The sequence below is a fragment of the Palaemon carinicauda genome, chromosome 6 (assembly GCF_036898095.1).
Source record: "Palaemon carinicauda isolate YSFRI2023 chromosome 6, ASM3689809v2, whole genome shotgun sequence".
Lineage (NCBI taxonomy): Eukaryota > Metazoa > Arthropoda > Malacostraca > Decapoda > Palaemonidae > Palaemon > Palaemon carinicauda.
The window spans coordinates 95,804,693-95,820,964 of record NC_090730.1 but is presented as its reverse complement, the minus strand read 5'-3'; positions in this window follow the sequence as shown (position 1 = coordinate 95,820,964).

Sequence of the window (16,272 nt, the reverse complement as noted above, 5' to 3'; positions counted from 1 at the left end):
GCTATGTTCGTCCTAAGACAGGTAGCAAAGAGGAGGTCATAGAGCAATTAGTAACTCCTAGGAAACTTCGTGAATCAATTTTGAAATTAGCACATGATGAACAAGGACATTTAGGAGTAAATAAAACATTCAAGTGTATAACTAAAACGTACTTTTGCCTAAAATGAAAAGTGATGTGAAGAGATATGTTTTAAGTTGTCACGAATGTCAAATTGCTGGCAAACCTAATCAAGTGATTCCCAGGGCTCCATTATGTAATATCCCATCGGTAGGAGAACCTTTTGAGAATATCGTAATTGATATCGTAGGCCCTTTGCCCAGAAGTAAGGGAGGGAATATCTATCTATTAACAATCATTGATAGACTAACACGATATCCAGAAGCAATCCCAGTAAGAAATTGCAATGCAAAAACTGTAGTTAAACGCTTGCTGAACTATTTCTCTAAATTTGGACTTCCTTGCGTTATACAGAGTGATAATGGTAGCAATTTTGTATCAAAGTATTTCAGAGATAAAATGAAAGAGTTAGGGATTAAACTTGTAACTTCCACCCCGTACCACCCTGAATCACAAGGAATTGTTGAACGTTTTCATCAAACGTTGAAAAGTTGCTTAAGGAAGTTGTGTAATAATTTCGAACATGATTGAGAAGAAAAGTTACCTTTTGTCTTGTTGGCTTTACGATTAACTCCTAATGACACCACGAGATTTAGTCCTTTTGATTTGTTGTTCGGTCACACCGCTAAAGGACCTTTAGAAATTTTAAAGTGTAAGTTAATGCAAGAAGAAGGTAGAAAGGATTACATACAGAATATCGAAAATCATAAAGAGGATTTAAGGAAAGCCTGGCAGATGGCCAAAGAAAACGAGAGCAACCGTCAAGGGGAAACTAAAAGAAAGTACGATCTTAAAGCTAAAGACAGAATTTTCCATGTGGGTGATAAAGTCTTAGTATTAGTCCAGAAAGAAGGTCCCTCCTTATCTTATAAGTTCGAAGGTCAATTTCCTATCATAGAAAAAAGGGGAAATTTGAATTATTTAATTGATATGGGTAAGCGTAGAGCTAAGTGGTTGCACATCAACTTGCTAAAGAAATATAATGAACGTCCAATGCCAGTTGTAACAGTGTCCCAGAGAGAGATTGCTTTTGAGAAGAACTCGGATGTTTTTAATAATTTCATGTTGTTTAATTCTAGCTTAGAGGAAGAAAAAACAAGGGAATTATTCAATGTGTTTTCAAATTATTCAGAAACTGTTAGTGATAAATTGGGTTTGACTAATCTTTTAGAACACGATATTGAGTTGCAGGACACAAAACCCATTAGACAAAGCCCTTATCGTCTAAGCCCAGAAAAAGCAAATTCAGTTCGACAGGAAATTAAGTATATGCTAGACAATGGTTTGATTGTTCCTAGCGAAAGTGACTGGTGTTCTCCAATAGTTCTTGTTAAGAGGGAAGATGGATCAGATAGGCTGTGTATTGATTTTAGAAAAGTGAATAGTGTTACGAAACAAAGTAATTTTCCTCTCTCCAGGATAGAAGATTGTTTAGATAAAATAGGAAATGCTAAGTTTATTTCTAAACTTGATTTGGCCAAAGGTTATTGGCAAGTATCTTTAAGTAGTCGAGCACTGAAAATATCTGCTTTCATAACACCTTTCGGTAGTTATGAACCCAAAGCTATGGCTTTTGGTCTAGGGAATGCAGCGAGTACTTTTCAAAGATTAATGAATAGAGTTTGAAATGGAATTGATAACTGTGTCGTGTATTTGGATGATCTTGTAATATTTTCAGATACGTGGGAGCAACATTTACGCATTTTAGCTAAAGTATTGTCAGCACTTGACAAAGCAAAACTTGTTTTAAATCTGAAGAAATGTGAATTCGGAAAAACCTCGATCACATATTTGGGTCATAAGGTAGGTCTAGGTAAGATTTGTCCAAAAGATGGGAACATAGAAGCTATCATCAACTTCCCAATTCCTACCAGTAAAAAACAGGCAATGAGATTCATCGGAATGATTTCATATTTCCGCCGATTTGTTCCTAATTTTTCAGAAATAAGTGCTCCAATAACTAATCTTTTCAAGAAAGGACGAAGTTTTGTATTTGATAATGAATGTATCGAAGCTTTCAATAAGTTAAAGGCCATAATGATTCACGAGCCCGTACTAATGTTGCCCGATTTTAGCAAGGAATTTAATTTAGCGATAGATGCAAGTGATATTGGAATAGGAGGAGTTCTGTTGCAAGAAGTGAACGGGACCAAGCACCCTGTAGCTTATTATTCGAAGAAGTTATATAGTTAAGTAAAGCACAGCAGAATTATTCAACTATTGAGAAGGAATTGTTTAGTTTAGTATCAACCTTGCAACATTTTGAGATTTATGTACGTAGTGGTCATGTTTTAACTGTGTATACTGATCACAATCCATTAGTTTACTTAGATAGGTTATGAATATAAATAAACGTCTCATGCGTTGGAGTTTAGAATTACAAGATTATGATTTAAAGATAGTTCGTATAAAGGGAAAGAATAATGTAATAGCCGACAGTCTTTCTAGAGACTTTTCAGAATGATATGGACGTTTGTTTTCTTTCTGTTTTTGTTTTTTTTTTCTTATCAACACGTAAGAGTGTGTTTTGGTTTTAGGTACATGATACGAGAGTAATGAAGTAATTGTCTCTCAGTTTAGGGATAAGTGATTTTCTCCTTTGATAATTTTGTTTAAAAAAAAGATAAAATCAGTAGATTTTCCTTTTATTTTCTTTTAGGGGGACGTGTCATGGGTAGATAGAATAATATAGAAAAGAATGTTAAAACATGTGATTTTTCTACTCTTAGAGAAGCAGAGAGAGAGAGAGAGTAGAATCCCGCCAGTGTTTACAAAACTGTCACCGTCAAGATATGTGCCTAGGCTGGCGGTCTTTGAGCATAACGATCCCCTGTCTATAGCAGACCAAGGAAACCATAGGACAAGAAGAACAGTGTTTGTTGCCGAAGAATATACATTAGCTGGAAGTAAACAGATGCCTCGCTTCAATTATAGGGCGATATGGATTTCGATAACACCAGCAGAGCGTTCGTCTAGGTGTTATCAGAGGCATGGTTTTTAGGAACACCAATGAGGATGAAGAAACGAGAAAATTTCCTTATATGGAACTGTCCATAGTTAACCCCTCCCATACAGGGATATATAAACTTCCACGCGAACGAGAGAAGGAGAGAACACGAAAGACAGAAGAGGAGGAAGCCCGAGAGAGAGAGAGAGAGAGAGAGAGGAGAACAAGCTCAGAGAAGAAGAGAAGGCGTAAGGACCAGAATGCAGACGTAACCAGCTTTGTCCGAGATGTCAGAACGAGTTGCCACCCGCCCTCATTACCAAAGACGAAACGCCTGGACCTGAAATATCTCCGTCCCTGTCAACCGTCGAGAGCTGCTGAGAAGAGTAGTATTCTTTTTGTATTATTTATCTGCCATCTTGACTGTTCCCCCATTTGCTGGAGTGTAGTTTAATCAAATGATTTTCTTTGTTTGCTTCAGTGCTTCCTAAGTACTCAATCAAGAAACATTTACCTTTGACTAGTTGTAAATAAAATTATGTTTTCTTTTGCGAGTTTTCTTTCTATATTTCCTTTTGTTTCATTGTGTTTTGTAGTTGAAAAGTCCCCATTTCATTAATCAATTCAACAGAACCTGGTTTGATCCCCACGAGGATCGTAACACTTGGCGACCTTTGGCAGAATTTTCGACTACATAACCAATTGAAACAGGGAGAATATAGAAAGAGGCAGAATTAGTGCGATTACAGAGATTTGATAGATTAAGGTAAACTTCTTGATCTAGATGGCGATGATCTCCGTGAATATGTTATTAAGAGAGAGCAGGAAGTGTTAGAGAGAGATGAAAGAGCAGCTGAAAGAGAAGAAAATGAAAGAAAGCGAGAAGGAAATGAAAAACAGCGTGAGCATGAGTTAGAAATGGCTCGTTTAAGACAAACTCTTCATAACAGTCGGTCAGGTAGCAGATCAGGGAGTAATTCATCTTTAAATAGTGACACTGATAGTTTTGATATGAGTGCAGTGCTTAAACTTATACCGAAATTTGATGAGGAAGATGTTACGAAATATTTTATGTCTTTTGAAAAGTTAATGAACAGAGTAGGCGCTCCTAAAAGACAGTGGACTTTGTATTTACAATCAGTTTTAAGTGGTAAAGCACATTCTGTGTATAGTTGTTTGTCTGAGGATGAAAGTGAAGATTATGATACTGTGAAAGAAACCGTACTTAGTGCATACAGATTGGTACCAGAGGCGTACCGTAAGAAGTTTAGAAGTTTGAAGAGAGATGATACTAGTACTTATGTAGAGTACGGAAAGAAGCTAGAAAGATCGTTTTGTGATTGGTTGACTTCCGCTGAAGTCGATAATTTTGAAGATCTCAAGAACTTAGTTTTGTTAGAAAGTTTCAAAGATAACATATCCCCAGACATCAAATTATATATAGAAGATAGGCGTGAAACATCTTTTGCCGGTGCTACGAGATTAGCAGATGAGTACAGTCTCACACATGGTTTAAGTGGCAGTAAAAAGAAAAACGATCTTTTGTCAAGTAAGGCACAACATAGTAAAAGTAGTTCTAACAATAACGATAATAGGAACCGGGATTATTATTATCATTATTATTGTTACACATGTGGGAAGGAAGGTCATATTTCTCGGTACTGTAGGAGTCAATGGGCAGTCAGTAATTCAGAGGTCACTTGTTACAATTGTAATATGAATGGTCATATAGCTAGGAATTGCACAGTAGAAAGTACGAAAGTGAAGAAACCTGTGTCACTAATTAATAATCTTTCTTCAGGAAGGAATAGTCTCTTGAAAGAAACTAGGAAACATTATGGTGAATTTTTGTCTGAAGGTTGAATTTCTTCTCTTAAAGGAGGTGATTCAAGGGAAGTAGTTTTGCTTAGAGATACGGGAGCGGCCGTATCACTCGTTAGGAGAGAGAGTGTACCAAGGAATGTAATAATCAGCATGAAAGAAAAAGTTATGCTAGGTGGGTTTCCGAACACTTGTGTAGTTTGTCCTTTGTTAAAGATGAAATTGGAAAGTCAGTTAGTAACAGGAGATGTAAAACTAGCAGTCATGGATACTTTGCCCGTAGACGGCGTTGACATTATTGTTGGTAACGATTTAACTACCTCCAAGTGTGTGAATCCTATTTTAAGTGAAGTTCAAGTGCCTGAAATGATAGTAACCAGGTCAGGATTAGATACAGATAGTGACTACGGTCATAGGTTGTTCGAGGATTCGAACGTAGGTAATAGAGGCAATGATGAGGAGCTTAGCATGAGTGTAGCTGAGGAAACTGACTTTACAAATGTTGATGATGTGAGCAGAGATGATGATGTAGCTGTCAAAAGAAGTGATGTACAGATTAGTGTTTCAGAAACTAGCTTATTGAATAAGGATGAACTAGTTAAGATGCAGAGGGAAGATGAAACACTGACTAGAATTTTTGAATGTGAATTGGATGATGAACCTGAAAATGTTTGTAAGGAAACATTTAGTTTAAAAGACGAACTTTTGTGTCGCTATGTTCGTCCTAAGACAGGTAGCAAAGAGGAGGTCATAGAGCAATTAGTAACTCCTAGGAAACTTCGTGAATCAATTTTGAAATTAGCACATGATGAACAAGGACATTTAGGAGTAAATAAAACATTCAAGTGTATAACTAAAACGTACTTTTGGCCTAAAATGAAAAGTGATGTGAAGAGATATGTTTTAAGTTGTCACGAATGTCAAATTGCTGGCAAACCTAATCAAGTGATTCCCAGGGCTCCATTATGTAATATCCCATATCGGTAGGAGAACCTTTTGAGAATATCGTAATTGATATCGTAGGCCCTTTGCCCAGAAGTAAGGGAGGGAATATCTATCTAATAACAATCATTGATAGACTAACATGATATCCAGAAGCAATCCCAGTAAGAAATTGCAATGCAAAAACTGTAGTTAAACGCTTGCTGAACTATCTCTCTTAATTTGGACTTCCTTGCGTTATACAGAGTGATAATGGTAGCAATTTTGTATCAAAGTATTTCAGAGATAAAATGAAAGAGTTAGGGATTAAACTTGTAACTTCCACCCCGTACCACCCTGAATCACAAGGAATTGTTGAACGTTTTCATCAAACGTTGAAAAGTTGCTTAAGGAAGTTGTGTAATAATTTCGAACATGATTGAGAAGAAAAGTTACCTTTTGTCTTGTTGGCTTTACGATTAACTCCTAATGACACCACGGGATTTAGTCCTTTTGATTTGTTGTTCGGTCACACCGCTAAAGGACCTTTAGAAATTTTAAAGTGTAAGTTAATGCAAGAAGAAGGTAGAAAGGATTACATACAGAATATCGAAAATCATAAAGAGGATTTAAGGAAAGCCTGGCAGATGGCCAAAGAAAACGAGAGCAACCGTCAAGGGGAAACTAAAAGAAAGTACGATCTTAAAGCTAAAGACAGAATTTTCCATGTGGGTGATAAAGTCTTAGTATTAGTCCAGAAAGAAGGTCCCTCCTTATCTTATAAGTTCGAAGGTCCATTTCCTATCATAGAAAAAAGGGGAAATTTGAATTATTTAATTGATATGGGTAAGCGTAGAGCTAAGTGGTTGCACATCAACTTGCTAAAGAAATATAATGAACGTCCAATGCCAGTTGTAACAGTGTCCCAGAGAGAGATTGCTTTTGAGAAGAACTCGGATGTTCTTAATAATTTCATGTTGTTTAATTCTAGCTTAGAGGAAGAAAAAACAAGGGAATTATTCAATGTGTTTTCAAATTATTCAGAAACTGTTAGTGATAAATTGGGTTTGACTAATCTTTTAGAACACGATATTGAGTTGCAGGACACAAAACCCATTAGACAAAGCCCTTATCGTCTAAGCCCAGAAAAAGCAAATTCAGTTCGACAGGAAATTAAGTATATGCTAGACAATGGTTTGATTGTTCCTAGCGAAAGTGACTGGTGTTCTCCAATAGTTCTTGTTAAGAGGGAAGATGGATCAGATAGGCTGTGTATTGATTTTAGAAAAGTGAATAGTGTTACGAAACAAAGTAATTTTCCTCTCTCCAGGATAGAAGATTGTTTAGATAAAATAGGAAATGCTAAGTTTATTTCTAAACTTGATTTGGCCAAAGGTTATTGGCAAGTATCTTTAAGTAGTCGAGCACTGAAAATATCTGCTTTCATAACACCTTTCGGTAGTTATGAACCCAAAGCTATGGCTTTTGGTCTAGGGAATGCAGCGAGTACTTTTCAAAGATTAATGAATAGAGTTTGAAATGGAATTGATAACTGTGTCGTGTATTTGGATGATCTTGTAATATTTTCAGATACGTGGGAGCAACATTTACGCATTTTAGCTAAAGTATTGTCAGCACTTGACAAAGCAAAACTTGTTTTAAATCTGAAGAAATGTGAATTCGGAAAAACCTCGATCACATATTTGGGTCATAAGGTAGGTCTAGGTAAGATTTGTCCAAAAGATGGGAACATAGAAGCTATCATCAACTTCCCAATTCCTACCAGTAAAAAACAGGCAATGAGATTCATCGGAATGATTTCATATTTCCGCCGATTTGTTCCTAATTTTTCAGAAATAAGTGCTCCAATAACTAATCTTTTCAAGAAAGGACGAAGTTTTGTATTTGATAATGAATGTATCGAAGCTTTCAATAAGTTAAAGGCCATAATGATTCACGAGCCCGTACTAATGTTGCCCGATTTTAGCAAGGAATTTAATTTAGCGATAGATGCAAGTGATATTGGAATAGGAGGAGTTCTGTTGCAAGAAGTGAACGGGACCAAGCACCCTGTAGCTTATTATTCGAAGAAGTTATATAGTTAAGTAAAGCACAGCAGAATTATTCAACTATTGAGAAGGAATTGTTTAGTTTAGTATCAACCTTGCAACATTTTGAGATTTATGTACGTAGTGGTCATGTTTTAACTGTGTATACTGATCACAATCCATTAGTTTACTTAGATAGGTTATGAATATAAATAAACGTCTCATGCGTTGGAGTTTAGAATTACAAGATTATGATTTAAAGATAGTTCGTATAAAGGGAAAGAATAATGTAATAGCCGACAGTCTTTCTAGAGACTTTTCAGAATGATATGGACGTTTGTTTTCTTTCTGTTTTTTTTTTTTTTTCTTATCAACACGTAAGAGTGTGTTTTGGTTTTAGGTACATGATACGAGAGTAATGAAGTAATTGTCTCTCAGTTTAGGGATAAGTGATTTTCTCCTTTGATAATTTTGTTTAAAAAAAAGATAAAATCAGTAGATTTTCCTTTTATTTTCTTTTAGGGGGACGTGTCATGGGTAGATAGAATAATATAGAAAAGAATGTTAAAACATGTGATTTTTCTACTCTTAGAGAAGCAGAGAGAGAGAGAGAGTAGAATCCCGCCAGTGTTTACAAAACTGTCACCGTCAAGATATGTGCCTAGGCTGGCGGTCTTTGAGCATAACGATCCCCTGTCTATAGCAGACCAAGGAAACCATAGGACAAGAAGAACAGTGTTTGTTGCCGAAGAATATACATTAGCTGGAAGTAAACAGATGCCTCGCTTCAATTATAGGGCGATATGGATTTCGATAACACCAGCAGAGCGTTCGTCTAGGTGTTATCAGAGGCATGGTTTTTAGGAACACCAATGAGGATGAAGAAACGAGAAAATTTCCTTATATGGAACTGTCCATAGTTAACCCCTCCCATACAGGGATATATAAACTTCCACGCGAACGAGAGAAGGAGAGAACACGAAAGACAGAAGAGGAGGAAGCCCGAGAGAGAGAGAGAGAGAGAGAGAGGAGAACAAGCTCAGAGAAGAAGAGAAGGCGTAAGGACCAGAATGCAGACGTAACCAGCTTTGTCCGAGATGTCAGAACGAGTTGCCACCCGCCCTCATTACCAAAGACGAAACGCCTGGACCTGAAATATCTCCGTCCCTGTCAACCGTCGAGAGCTGCTGAGAAGAGTAGTATTCTTTTTGTATTATTTATCTGCCATCTTGACTGTTCCCCCATTTGCTGGAGTGTAGTTTAATCAAATGATTTTCTTTGTTTGCTTCAGTGCTTCCTAAGTACTCAATCAAGAAACATTTACCTTTGACTAGTTGTAAATAAAATTATGTTTTCTTTTGCGAGTTTTCTTTCTATATTTCCTTTTGTTTCATTGTGTTTTGTAGTTGAAAAGTCCCCATTTCATTAATCAATTCAACAGAACCTGGTTTGATCCCCACGAGGATCGTAACACTTGGCGACCTTTGGCAGAATTTTCGACTACATAACCAATTGAAACAGGGAGAATATAGAAAGAGGCAGAATTAGTGCGATTACAGAGATTTGATAGATTAAGGTAAACTTCTTGATCTAGATGGCGATGATCTCCGTGAATATGTTATTAAGAGAGAGCAGGAAGTGTTAGAGAGAGATGAAAGAGCAGCTGAAAGAGAAGAAAATGAAAGAAAGCGAGAAGGAAATGAAAAACAGCGTGAGCATGAGTTAGAAATGGCTCGTTTAAGACAAACTCTTCATAACAGTCGGTCAGGTAGCAGATCAGGGAGTAATTCATCTTTAAATAGTGACACTGATAGTTTTGATATGAGTGCAGTGCTTAAACTTATACCGAAATTTGATGAGGAAGATGTTACGAAATATTTTATGTCTTTTGAAAAGTTAATGAACAGAGTAGGCGCTCCTAAAAGACAGTGGACTTTGTATTTACAATCAGTTTTAAGTGGTAAAGCACATTCTGTGTATAGTTGTTTGTCTGAGGATGAAAGTGAAGATTATGATACTGTGAAAGAAACCGTACTTAGTGCATACAGATTGGTACCAGAGGCGTACCGTAAGAAGTTTAGAAGTTTGAAGAGAGATGATACTAGTACTTATGTAGAGTACGGAAAGAAGCTAGAAAGATCGTTTTGTGATTGGTTGACTTCCGCTGAAGTCGATAATTTTGAAGATCTCAAGAACTTAGTTTTGTTAGAAAGTTTCAAAGATAACATATCCCCAGACATCAAATTATATATAGAAGATAGGCGTGAAACATCTTTTGCCGGTGCTACGAGATTAGCAGATGAGTACAGTCTCACACATGGTTTAAGTGGCAGTAAAAAGAAAAACGATCTTTTGTCAAGTAAGGCACAACATAGTAAAAGTAGTTCTAACAATAACGATAATAGGAACCGGGATTATTATTATCATTATTATTGTTACACATGTGGGAAGGAAGGTCATATTTCTCGGTACTGTAGGAGTCAATGGGCAGTCAGTAATTCAGAGGTCACTTGTTACAATTGTAATATGAATGGTCATATAGCTAGGAATTGCACAGTAGAAAGTACGAAAGTGAAGAAACCTGTGTCACTAATTAATAATCTTTCTTCAGGAAGGAATAGTCTCTTGAAAGAAACTAGGAAACATTATGGTGAATTTTTGTCTGAAGGTTGAATTTCTTCTCTTAAAGGAGGTGATTCAAGGGAAGTAGTTTTGCTTAGAGATACGGGAGCGGCCGTATCACTCGTTAGGAGAGAGAGTGTACCAAGGAATGTAATAATCAGCATGAAAGAAAAAGTTATGCTAGGTGGGTTTCCGAACACTTGTGTAGTTTGTCCTTTGTTAAAGATGAAATTGGAAAGTCAGTTAGTAACAGGAGATGTAAAACTAGCAGTCATGGATACTTTGCCCGTAGACGGCGTTGACATTATTGTTGGTAACGATTTAACTACCTCCAAGTGTGTGAATCCTATTTTAAGTGAAGTTCAAGTGCCTGAAATGATAGTAACCAGGTCAGGATTAGATACAGATAGTGACTACGGTCATAGGTTGTTCGAGGATTCGAACGTAGGTAATAGAGGCAGTGATGAGGAGCTTAGCATGAGTGTAGCTGAGGAAACTGACTTTACAAATGTTGATGATGTGAGCAGAGATGATGATGTAGCTGTCGAAAGAAGTGATGTACAGATTAGTGTTTCAGAAACTAGCTTATTGAATAAGGATGAACTAGTTAAGATGCAGAGGGAAGATGAAACACTGAAACTAGAATTTTTGAATGTGAATTGGATGATGAACCTGAAAATGTTTGTAAGGAAACATTTAGTTTAAAAGACGAACTTTTGTGTCGCTATGTTCGTCCTAAGACAGGTAGCAAAGAGGAGGTCATAGAGCAATTAGTAACTCCTAGGAAACTTCGTGAATCAATTTTGAAATTAGCACATGATGAACAAGGACATTTAGGAGTAAATAAAACATTCAAGTGTATAACTAAAACGTACTTTTGGCCTAAAATGAAAAGTGATGTGAAGAGATATGTTTTAAGTTGTCACGAATGTCAAATTGCTGGCAAACCTAATCAAGTGATTCCCAGGGCTCCATTATGTAATATCCCATCGGTAGGAGAACCTTTTGAGAATATCGTAATTGATATCGTAGGCCCTTTGCCCAGAAGTAAGGGAGGGAATATCTATCTATTAACAATCATTGATAGACTAACACGATATCCAGAAGCAATCCCAGTAAGAAATTGCAATGCAAAAACTGTAGTTAAACGCTTGCTGAACTATTTCTCTAAATTTGGACTTCCTTGCGTTATACAGAGTGATAATGGTAGCAATTTTGTATCAAAGTATTTCAGAGATAAAATGAAAGAGTTAGGGATTAAACTTGTAACTTCCACCCCGTACCACCCTGAATCACAAGGAATTGTTGAACGTTTTCATCAAACGTTGAAAAGTTGCTTAAGGAAGTTGTGTAATAATTTCGAACATGATTGAGAAGAAAAGTTACCTTTTGTCTTGTTGGCTTTACGATTAACTCCTAATGACACCACGGGATTTAGTCCTTTTGATTTGTTGTTCGGTCACACCGCTAAAGGACCTTTAGAAATTTTAAAGTGTAAGTTAATGCAAGAAGAAGGTAGAAAGGATTACATACAGAATATCGAAAATCATAAAGAGGATTTAAGGAAAGCCTGGCAGATGGCCAAAGAAAACGAGAGCAACCGTCAAGGGGAAACTAAAAGAAAGTACGATCTTAAAGCTAAAGACAGAATTTTCCATGTGGGTGATAAAGTCTTAGTATTAGTCCAGAAAGAAGGTCCCTCCTTATCTTATAAGTTCGAAGGTCCATTTCCTATCATAGAAAAAAGGGGAAATTTGAATTATTTAATTGATATGGGTAAGCGTAGAGCTAAGTGGTTGCACATCAACTTGCTAAAGAAATATAATGAACGTCCAATGCCAGTTGTAACAGTGTCCCAGAGAGAGATTGCTTTTGAGAAGAACTCGGATGTTCTTAATAATTTCATGTTGTTTAATTCTAGCTTAGAGGAAGAAAAAACAAGGGAATTATTCAATGTGTTTTCAAATTATTCAGAAACTGTTAGTGATAAATTGGGTTTGACTAATCTTTTAGAACACGATATTGAGTTGCAGGACACAAAACCCATTAGACAAAGCCCTTATCGTCTAAGCCCAGAAAAAGCAAATTCAGTTCGACAGGAAATTAAGTATATGCTAGACAATGGTTTGATTGTTCCTAGCGAAAGTGACTGGTGTTCTCCAATAGTTCTTGTTAAGAGGGAAGATGGATCAGATAGGCTGTGTATTGATTTTAGAAAAGTGAATAGTGTTACGAAACAAAGTAATTTTCCTCTCTCCAGGATAGAAGATTGTTTAGATAAAATAGGAAATGCTAAGTTTATTTCTAAACTTGATTTGGCCAAAGGTTATTGGCAAGTATCTTTAAGTAGTCGAGCACTGAAAATATCTGCTTTCATAACACCTTTCGGTAGTTATGAACCCAAAGTTATGGCTTTTGGTCTAGGGAATGCAGCGAGTACTTTTCAAAGATTAATGAATAGAGTTTGAAATGGAATTGATAACTGTGTCGTGTATTTGGATGATCTTGTAATATTTTCAGATACGTGGGAGCAACATTTACGCATTTTAGCTAAAGTATTGTCAGCACTTGACAAAGCAAAACTTGTTTTAAATCTGAAGAAATGTGAATTCGGAAAAACCTCGATCACATATTTGGGTCATAAGGTAGGTCTAGGTAAGATTTGTCCAAAAGATGGGAACATAGAAGCTATCATCAACTTCCCAATTCCTACCAGTAAAAAACAGGCAATGAGATTCATCGGAATGATTTCATATTTCCGCCGATTTGTTCCTAATTTTTCAGAAATAAGTGCTCCAATAACTAATCTTTTCAAGAAAGGACGAAGTTTTGTATTTGATAATGAATGTATCGAAGCTTTCAATAAGTTAAAGGCCATAATGATTCACGAGCCCGTACTAATGTTGCCCGATTTTAGCAAGGAATTTAATTTAGCGATAGATGCAAGTGATATTGGAATAGGAGGAGTTCTGTTGCAAGAAGTGAACGGGACCAAGCACCCTGTAGCTTATTATTCGAAGAAGTTATATAGTTAAGTAAAGCACAGCAGAATTATTCAACTATTGAGAAGGAATTGTTTAGTTTAGTATCAACCTTGCAACATTTTGAGATTTATGTACGTAGTGGTCATGTTTTAACTGTGTATACTGATCACAATCCATTAGTTTACTTAGATAGGTTTAAGAATATAAATAAACGTCTCATGCGTTGGAGTTTAGAATTACAAGATTATGATTTAAAGATAGTTCATATAAAGGGAAAGAATAATGTAATAGCCGACAGTCTTTCTAGAGACTTTTCAGAATGATATGGACGTTTGTTTTCTTTCTGTTTTTGTTTTTTTTTTCTTATCAACACGTAAGAGTGTGTTTTGGTTTTAGGTACATGATACGAGAGTAATGAAGTAATTGTCTCTCAGTTTAGGGATAAGTGATTTTCTCCTTTGATAATTTTGTTTAAAAAAAAGATAAAATCAGTAGATTTTCCTTTTATTTTCTTTTAGGGGGACGTGTCATGGGTAGATAGAATAATATAGAAAAGAATGTTAAAACATGTGATTTTTCTACTCTTAGAGAAGCAGAGAGAGAGAGAGAGTAGAATCCCGCCAGTGTTTACAAAACTGTCACCGTCAAGATATGTGCCTAGGCTGGCGGTCTTTGAGCATAACGATCCCCTGTCTATAGCAGACCAAGGAAACCATAGGACAAGAAGAACAGTGTTTGTTGCCGAAGAATATACATTAGCTGGAGGTAAACAGATGCCTCGCTTCAATTATAGGGCGATATGGATTTCGATTACACCAGCAGAGCGTTCGTCTAGGTGTTATCAGAGGCATGGTTTTTAGGAACACCAATGAGGATGAAGAAACGAGAAAATTTCCTTATATGGAACTGTCCATAGTTAACCCCTCCCATACAGGGATATATAAACTTCCACGCGAACGAGAGAAGGAGAGAACACGAAAGACAGAAGAGGAGGAAGCCCGAGAGAGAGAGAGAGAGAGAGGGAGAACAAGCTCAGAGAAGAAGAGAAGGCGTAAGGACCAGAATGCAGACGTAACCAGCTTTGTCCGAGATGTCAGAACGAGTTGCCACCCGCCCTCATTACCAAAGACGAAACGCCTGGACCTGAAATATCTCCGTCCCTGTCAACCGTCGAGAGCTGCTGAGAAGAGTAGTATTCTTTTTGTATTATTTATCTGCCATCTTGACTGTTCCCCCATTTGCTGGAGTGTAGTTTAATCAAATGATTTTCTTTGTTTGGTTCAGTGCTTCCTAAGTACTCAATCAAGAAACATTTACCTTTGACTAGTTGTAAATAAAATTATGTTTTCTTTTGCGAGTTTTCTTTCTATATTTCCTTTTGTTTCATTGTGTTTTGTAGTTGAAAAGTCCCCATTTCATTAATCAATTCAACAGAACCTGGTTTGATCCCCACGAGGATCGTAACACTTGGCGACCTTTGGCAGAATTTTCGACTACATAACCAATTGAAACAGGGAGAATATAGAAAGAGGCAGAATTAGTGCGATTACGAGAGATTTGATAGATTCAGGTAAACTTCTTGGTCTAGATGGCGATGATCTCCGTGAATATGTTATTAAGAGAGAACAGGAAGTGTTAGAGAGAGATGAAAGAGCAGCTGAAAGAGAAGAAAATGAAAGAAAGCGAGAAGAAAATGAAAAACAGCGTAAGCATGAGTTAGAAATGGCTCGTTTAAGACAAACTCTTCATAACAGTCGGTCAGGTAGCAGATCAGGGAGTAATTCATCTTTAAATAGTGACACTGATAGTTTTGATATGAGTGCAGTGCTTAAACTTATACCGAAATTTGATGAGGAAGATGTTACGAAATATTTTATGTCTTTTGAAAAGTTAATGAACAGAGTAGGCGCTCCTAAAAGACAGTGGACTTTGTATTTACAATCAGTTTTAAGTGGTAAAGCACATTCTGTGTATAGTTGTTTGTCTGAGGATGAAAGTGAAGATTATGATACTGTGAAAGAAACCGTACTTAGTGCATACAGATTGGTACCAGAGGCGTACCGTAAGAAGTTTAGAAGTTTGAAGAGAGATGATACTAGTACTTATGTAGAGTACGGAAAGAAGTTAGAAAGATCGTTTTGTGATTGGTTGACTTCCGCTGAAGTCGATAATTTTGAAGATCTCAAGAACTTAGTTTTGTTAGAAAGTTTCAAAGATAACATATCCCCAGACATCAAATTATATATAGAAGATAGGCGTGAAACATCTTTTGCCGGTGCTACGAGATTAGCAGATGAGTACAGTCTCACACATGGTTTAAGTGGCAGTAAAAAGAAAAACGATCTTTTGTCAAGTAAGGCACAACATAGTAAAAGTAGTTCTAACAATAACGATAATAGGAACCGGGATTATTATTATCATTATTATTGTTACACATGTGGGAAGGAAGGTCATATTTCTCGGTACTGTAGGAGTCAATGGGCAGTCAGTAATTCAGAGGTCACTTGTTACAATTGTAATAAGAAAGGTCATATAGCTAGGAATTGCACAGTAGAAAGTACGAAAGTGAAGAAACCTGTGTCACTAGTTAATAATCTTTCTTCAGGAAGGAATAGTCTCTTGAAAGAAACTAGGAAACATTATGGTGAATTTTTGTCTGAAGGTTGAATTTCTTCTCTTAAAGGAGGTGATTCAAGGGAAGTAGTTTTGCTTAGAGATACGGGAGCGGCCGTATCACTCGTTAGGAGAGAGAGAGTGTACCAAGGAATGTAATAATCAGCATGAAAGAAAAAGTTATGCTAGGTGGGTTTC